The 7,731-nt window shown below is 37.3% G+C and overlaps 1 long non-coding RNA gene across 1 annotated transcript; it reads left to right on the forward strand.

Annotated features, from left to right (window-relative positions):
• The first annotated feature begins 5,134 nt into the window (after positions 1-5,134).
• On the forward strand, positions 5,135-7,494 carry LOC113571138. Its single transcript, XR_003409963.2, has 3 exons — positions 5,135-5,508; positions 6,042-6,126; positions 7,305-7,494. It is a non-coding gene; the product is annotated as an uncharacterized LOC113571138 (long non-coding RNA).
• The last annotated feature ends 237 nt before the right edge of the window (positions 7,495-7,731 follow it).

Raw genomic sequence — 7,731 nt, forward strand, 5'->3', positions numbered from 1 at the left:
GTCATACAAGATGTGTTTGTATCGCGTTGTTTCAGGAACAAAAGCTCATGTTTATCGTACTCACGAAAAATCCCAAAGTATGCGAGATGCTGCTTGAAAATATTCAGCAGTTCTTCAGTCATTCATTTGTGATCATATAGTTACAAAAATGTTATCGATAGATGAATTATGGTCTGTAGTTTAGTATTTAGGGACACGTTTAATGGCACGTTTCTCAGGCTTAAGAAAATGAATGGTAATCGATTAACACAATTACGCTGAAATGTATGTTGATAGTAAATTTCAAATACCTGCGTTTGCAATAGATGTATGAAAATTATTTTCAGAACTGAAGTAAAAATAATATATGTAATTTGAAATCAGTTTCAATAAAATACATTGAAAATACTGAAAGCGTGTTTGTTATAGACTTACTGACTGACTATTACACTGACTATTAGGTATATTGCAGACATAGTTTTGGGGAAACTGCCTCCAGTATCATGCAGATGTTTGCACGAACAAGCATCAACTCTGCAGAGAATAAGTCAAAAAATGAATTAGTAATGAATATATCAAGGTGTTGTGAGCCAAATATTTCTGGATTCTTTTGCATGATATACTCAGATTCGGAATTCAGTAAAAGTAAAAGTCACAATGTCTGAAATTCATAATGGTTGGAATCCAGACTTAATCAAATTTCCCACTTTACCTCTATTTAGTTTTCAGTAGATATATATAATATTAAAATTCTTTTTTTCATTTGATAGAAAGTACTACCCTCCAAATGCTATTTTCCCCCTGTTTTTTAACTACAAAATAGAGTTTTTGCACTACATGCCTGATAATAAATCAACATAAGCAAAGTCTCCCATTTTACAATATAGGCTATCATATATGTCTCATAAAAGATTATTAACATAACTAAATATACTAATCATATGTCATTCTAAGTTTTGCTTCTTTTCTGTTATTCATCAGATTATTACTCCCCCCAACAGTGCCAGATCACATTGATCATTGGAATAATGTCTTATTATTAGACAATATAATTATCTTTACCGGTCAAATAAAGGGCTGGGTTTTTTTTTATTATCTCCAATAAGTCTTATGTCTTGATCACCTAAAAAAAGGCTTTTCATCAACACACAAGCTGAGATCTAGATTAATTTCAGCTGATCTTACTAATGGGTTTTAATGAATGTAACAACCATTAATAACCTACACATAAATTAAGATGTGCAATAACTGAGGATTGGGACAAAGGGCACCCTTGAATCTCCTCCCCCTTAGGTTATATATATTTTTATACTGTTACTATTCTCTGAGATGGGTTTTGCACAGATGGTCTGCAACTATTGCCTGTATTTGTCAAATTTCCATCTGTTTGCCTACCTGTTACATCATAAAATAAAATCCTTCCAGGTGTGTTATCGCTATCCCTGTAACTCCAGCCAATGACCCCCCCTCCCCCAGGCCAAACCTTCTACAGTGGACTAAGAGAGCATGATGTCAGGTGGCTAGAATTATAATGAGGGGATGCAAAGGCATTTCTTTGGCTTCCAGTTCTTATGCCTGGCACCAGTCTGGCATCTGCTTCCTTCTCCTCAGTTTGATTTTGACACAAATATTTTTTTTCTCTTGTTTACAGGTTACCACTAAATAAATGGTTTTCTCGAGTTTTCTGCAGCAGTACAACATCTGGTATGGTCACAACTAAGATAAGACTAAGATATGTCTCTTATCTTTTTCCATCTCTTATTCCATTTTCATGGAATCAGAGCCCCATTTTTTCATCTGTAGGAGAGATTGGATAAATTCTTATTAAATTAATTGTCATTAATTTTAATTATTTATATTTATAATAGAATGTGCATTTGTGTAATAAAATAATCTTAGAATGATAAACCTTGTGACTTTAACATCTACAAGATAAGAAATTGAAAAGACTTGCTAATTTTTGAAGAAAAAAAATATTACATTCATTGTATTTTTGTTAGTTTGTCAAAACTCCTTTGTTACATGAGCAAAACAGGAAGGAGCAAAACATATAGTTTAATTGTAAACTATATAAACACTGAGTCTCATGACCCAGTATATACATAGTTTAATACAAAAAGTTAGAGAATGTAAATGAGGAAGATAAAACAATGAAATAGAAGTGGAGTGAGTTTGAATTAAAGAAAAGAAACTGTAAGGACAATCACATTGTCACAGGCTGTGAAAGAGTAGCAGCCAATATGCTAATAGGTTTGGCAAATATTCAGATAATGTTAACATGTAAAAAGAGCAAACAGCAGTGGTAAATTTTAACAATAGCAGACAGTGATGCAAAGCCAGCTAGATTACCATGCCAACTTTGGAGAAGTTTTTTAGTTATTGTGTGTGTGGGTAACACAGGGTCAGAACCTGAGTGGCCTAGTCTGAGTGTCAGTCGCATTGGTTTGTCTGGGGATTGCACTCTCATGACTCATTGTATACAGGTTTCAGCAGAGATTGCACTGAAAGTTCACATGCCAGTTTGCCTTATGTTGGTGGAGGCTGTCAATTTGATATGAGATGGGTAAGAATTTGGAATCAGAAATTTGACCTGGACATGATGATTGGGGAGCGCAGCTGGAAACTAACAATATGGTTAGAGTTTCCAACCGTATTGCTTACATTTATGCTGTTCTAGGATAGGAAGTGTAAATTATTCATCTTCAGAGGGTGATAAATGATTGGTTATCTATAAGAATGCCCTGAGTTGTAATTCCCAATTAAAACATGTATATGATGTAATCAAGACACTGAACATTTATGGAACTTATTCCAATTTTCCATGCATATTTTTACAGCAGTACACAGATGTGGGGATCAGTTCTTGTCCAACCTAAGAGAGCAATTCGTGCTCAACAGGAGTTAGATGTTGGGACAACCCACTTATGTCATATGGACTCTCACAGATGTAGGGACCCACTTTCGGTTCATCATGTACTGTGAAGGTATGGACCAGAGGAACAAACATGGGTCTCTATTGGGAATATTTTGGGCCCCTCTCTCATTGCTGATTTCCACGCAGTCCATCCAGATTGTCCAGCTACCGGGACAGACCCAGAGAAACTCACCCTCAGGCATCAGTAGAGGGGGGTTCTGTCATGAATCCTCTAGACCTCACTTGGTCTCCCAGTGCCATGCCCATATCCACTCCTCAATGACAGAGCTGATCTAACTCATGAGAATACTAATGAGTCTCACCCGATCTTCATTTTCCCTTCCTCTAAGACTTCATATTTATTCTACTCTCAGTCTCATCCTCAATGCGAAGTATTGCCACTATTATGTTGCTTACTGAGCTGTTATCCTTGTTGTTTGCTAGTTGCTGGACCATGCTCATATTCTAGACCCTGCCTCTCACCTAGCCCTGTATGTTGTGTTATGTCTTGTGTTGGTTTGGTGCGTGTGTGGAGTCTGGTTGTGTTTCATTCTAGATCCCTTGTAATCAGAAGGTTGTTGGTTCAAGCCCCACCACTGCCAGGTTGCCACTGTCAGGCCCCTGAGCAAAGCCCTTAATGCTCAAGTTGTACTCATAGTTGTAAATGCCATAAATGTAATCCACATTCCAGTACAGAGTTTCATTCTGTGTTACCTTTTTTCGAAACAGTCCAATTATGATAGTGATATGTTTTCAAGGAGTTGAACTAGGAGTATTGAGGCTCCCACTGCATAACATTTTCCTAAGAACTGACAGAATCGCAGGTATGGTTAGAGTAGCTGTTAGTTCAGCTTTGCCAGTGAATGGGGTGTCCTTTATATTAGGAAATGACATTGCTGGTGGAAATATATTCCCCATACCTAAAGTAGTTTCAAGCCCTATTGATGACAGTCCCATTGCCACTGAACAGGCAGTATTTCCTTCTTGTGTGTTAACGCATGCTCTGTTTTGAGTTGGCTGAAGGGAAAATGGGCACCCCCACTCAGCAACAGCGCTACTCCATTCAAGATGGGTATTAATGGTGACTTGGTCTCCATCTACTGTAAGTAAAGGGTGGGAAGCTGTCCATCAAATAGTCACCCTGATGCCATTTAGGTCTAATGTTTTGTATTTGGCTCATGAGCATCCACTTTCTGGACACCTAAGAGTTAGGAAAACAGCTTCATTATTGTAGTTTTTGTCACACTTGTCAAATGGTTGGAAAACCTAACCAAGTGATCCCTTCATCTCCACTTTGCCTTGTTGGTGAGTCTTTCGAGAGATTGTTAGTAGATTGTGTTGGCCCCTTGCCCAAAACCCACTCTGAAAATAACTTCCTCCTTATGCTAATGTGTGCTGCTACCATTCCCTGTGTTCCCTTAAATCTAAGGTTATAGTGAAAGCATTAATTAAGTTTTGCACTGTTTGGTTTCCCTAAATGCATACAGACAGATCAAGATTCTAATTTCATGTCGATCCTGTTTGCACAAGTAGTTGGCAAATTAAAAATTCAGTATCAGGTGTCTAGTGCCTACCATCCAGTTTCCCAAGGAGCCTTAGAAAGGTTCCATTAAACCTTCAAGAATATATTTAAAAGTATTGTCATGATTTTGATAAAATTTATGATGAGGGAGTGCCCTTGTTGTTTGCAATTTGGAATACAGTGCAAGAATCTACTGGCCCAAACACCCTGCTTTTTGGTCGATCAGTGTGAGGTCCCCTTAAGTTACTGTATGAACAATAGTTGTCTGTTCCTCCCTTGGTTTTTAGTTCACCTACAAGTGACTTTGTTAATAAACTTCAGAAGAGGTTGTGCGCTTTCCATGATTTGGCTTGCAAAAACCTATGTTCAGCCCAAGCAGCTGTGAAATCTCTATGAAAGTGTAGGTGAGATCAGCTATCTTGGAAAAGTTGTTGGACATGGTACGGTGTGCCCTGTTAATGCCAAAGGCCTAAATGGATGTTTTGTTTTGTGAATTCTAGATCCTAGAAGTTCACTTTTATTGGGGGGTTAAGCCCTGTGTTCGTTATGTGTTTGTGTGTGCGTGGAGTCTTGTTGTGTTTCATTCCAGATCCAGTTCCACATGCCAGTACAGAGTTTCATGTTTGCAGCCAATCATGAGACAAGACTCCACCCACCTAGAGTAGGAATAAAAGGAAGAGGAAGCTTGGTAAGTGTAGTTGTGTGTGTATTTTCTTTTGTCTGTGTAGGTTTACTAAGTGTCTTTTTTTCTAGTGTGGATTTGTTTGTTATTTTGGCCTGGATCACTCCTGATGTTATAGTTCAGTGTCACACTGTCTCTTGTGCAATACACTGGCTATCATTGAACAACTTTGGCCTGTTGTGATCTGATTTCATTTCCACTAAACACTAGTTTAGCTGTTTTTCTCACACTTCCTGTTATGGCCTGGAGCCTAGATGAAGTTAAAACAGTTGGATTGTCCTTTTGGTTGTCAAACTGCTTGTTTTCCAGACTCTGCTGTTTGAATAACCCTTGGATTGAAAAGCAGAAGCTGCCTGGACCCCCAGTCAAAATTCTCAGATTGTTTTCTGAGAATTAACTTCTCAGTCCACAGTGAGTTAAATGAAGCTGTGATCTACACTTGCAAATAACAATTTAGCAATTTAGTGTGAAAAATGTAATCTAAATCTCCCTCATGCAAAACATCAAAATTACATAACATCAATGACAATAAAGATATTACCTTTTAAGAGATCATGTCGTTTCTTTATACAAAGTGATGAACTATTTATATCTCTATGGGTCAGTCTTACAGACACAAAAGAAAGCTAGACAGCATGAAGCAAGCTATGATGTAATGAGCCTTTTTCATGCTAAAGGCATCTCATTGTGACAAAACTTATAATTCCATGTCAAAAGTAGGGGATGCCTCCTTCAGAGGAGATAAATTAGCAAACATATCTTTTAATGGCTCACTTAGCTTGTTCACTCTACTTCTCTCACATTTTGTAGCATGTTTTACTGCTCTCTGCCTGTATTTCTCTGCTAATTTACTGAGCTCTAGTACACCAAATGAGGGTTAATTCTCTGGGCTGTTTGGCTGTGTATAGCCCCTGAATGCTGATTTGTTACACTTGTCTAATCAGGGTTAGCAGTGAGCAATGAAGCAGTCTAACCAGAGAAGACAAGTAACATTATCTCTGGGAAAATAGCCACAAGGGAGCCCTTCAGGTATGCCACTGTCTGTTTGCATTTAAACTAGCTCTCATTTAAACACAAAGCTCATTTTTAACACAAGGATGTTTTAAGTAAATTGTTGTGCTTGGACCAAGACAATAAAATTAATCTTTTTTTTTCTTCCACTATCACTACAAAAATTCACAGTGTCTTAATATGAAATTGCAATGACAACAACACTGCTGACCTTGCAGTGAGGGAGCACACCAAAATGGTGCTCATGGTGACAGGTCTTGTGATTCACAATGAGTGAGTGCTTTAACCTTGCACATCCTGCAGTGCACTCTCCCAGGAACAAACAGTCTGACACTCCAGCAGGGGAAGCACAGTTATTAATGTGACACAGGGTAAAAGGACGTGTCAGCTGAGATCAATCATACAGACTCAGCATGTATAAGCACCCTTTTAATAGACCCAATCATTTGCAGACCACTTCTATGCCAGTAAGGCCATTCTCAAGAGCATTATTCTCAAAGTATTGCTCCTTACAGGTTTTCTAAACTTAAACATTATGCTCACTAACTCCTGACAAATCAGTCTTTGAATCTAAATATATCAGACTGGAACATTAGCAATTTGCATTCTCCTGCAGACTATAAAAATGGGGCAATAGTAGATCAGTAGTTAAGGAATTTAATTATATATAAGAAGGTTGCCAGTTCAAGCCCTACAACTGCCAGGTTGCCACTATTGGGGCCCTGAGCAAGACCCTTAACCCTCAGTTGCTCAAGTTGTGTTCACTTAGAATTGCAAGTCGCTTTGGATAAAAGCATGCGCTAAATACTGTAAATGTAAAAGAAGCATTATGCACAAGGATTTTTTACACCATTTTAGAAAATAGACAGCAAGACATGATATGATTTTTTATCAAGGCCATTAAAATATGGCACATTAGGAAATACTTTAATTAACAAATGATTCTTTCATTTAAAATTCTGCAATACATAGGGAAATTAGCACTAGAATTAGTAGTACCTGTGCTCTTTCCAAAATTTTAACCACTGTAAAGTCTCCTTGAACTTATTTTTCCAATAATGTACACCACTTGTCAAAAGTCTGGGGACACTTTCCAAAATGTCTTTAATAACTTATTATGCATTATATATATTTCTAACAGGTTAACAGCTGATTAGTTGTTTAGATCTTGCCCTTTTTTTTTTTTTTTTTTTTAGGGAAACCTGGAAGAATAATAAGACATGTTGTGATGCAAGAATCCATCAGCACATATCAGGTGTTTAAATAACCTTTGGGAAAACAGATTACCTGCATGCTTTTCATCGCAGGGAAGATAACGCTTCATCCCAGGGAAGACATTCTGATGAAGTATTGCAGCATATATTAATAAATGGCTACTTATGTATAACCAATCATGCCAAGTATTTTTTCTTATTTAACTGAAAAGTAATAATAAACTGAAAAGAAAATAAAGCAATTAGAGAATGTCAAGGTGTCCCCAAATGTCTGATAAGATGGAATCTGGGGAAAATATTAAAACCCTGAGTCTTGCCAAGCATGTTCTTTTTTTGCAGACAAACTCTTTTTGATATTTTGTTAACATTGTCAAAAAGATGATGCAGTGATAGTGCAGTGATGAATAGG

The sequence above is a fragment of the Electrophorus electricus genome, chromosome 8 (assembly GCF_013358815.1).
Source record: "Electrophorus electricus isolate fEleEle1 chromosome 8, fEleEle1.pri, whole genome shotgun sequence".
NCBI lineage: Eukaryota > Metazoa > Chordata > Actinopteri > Gymnotiformes > Gymnotidae > Electrophorus > Electrophorus electricus.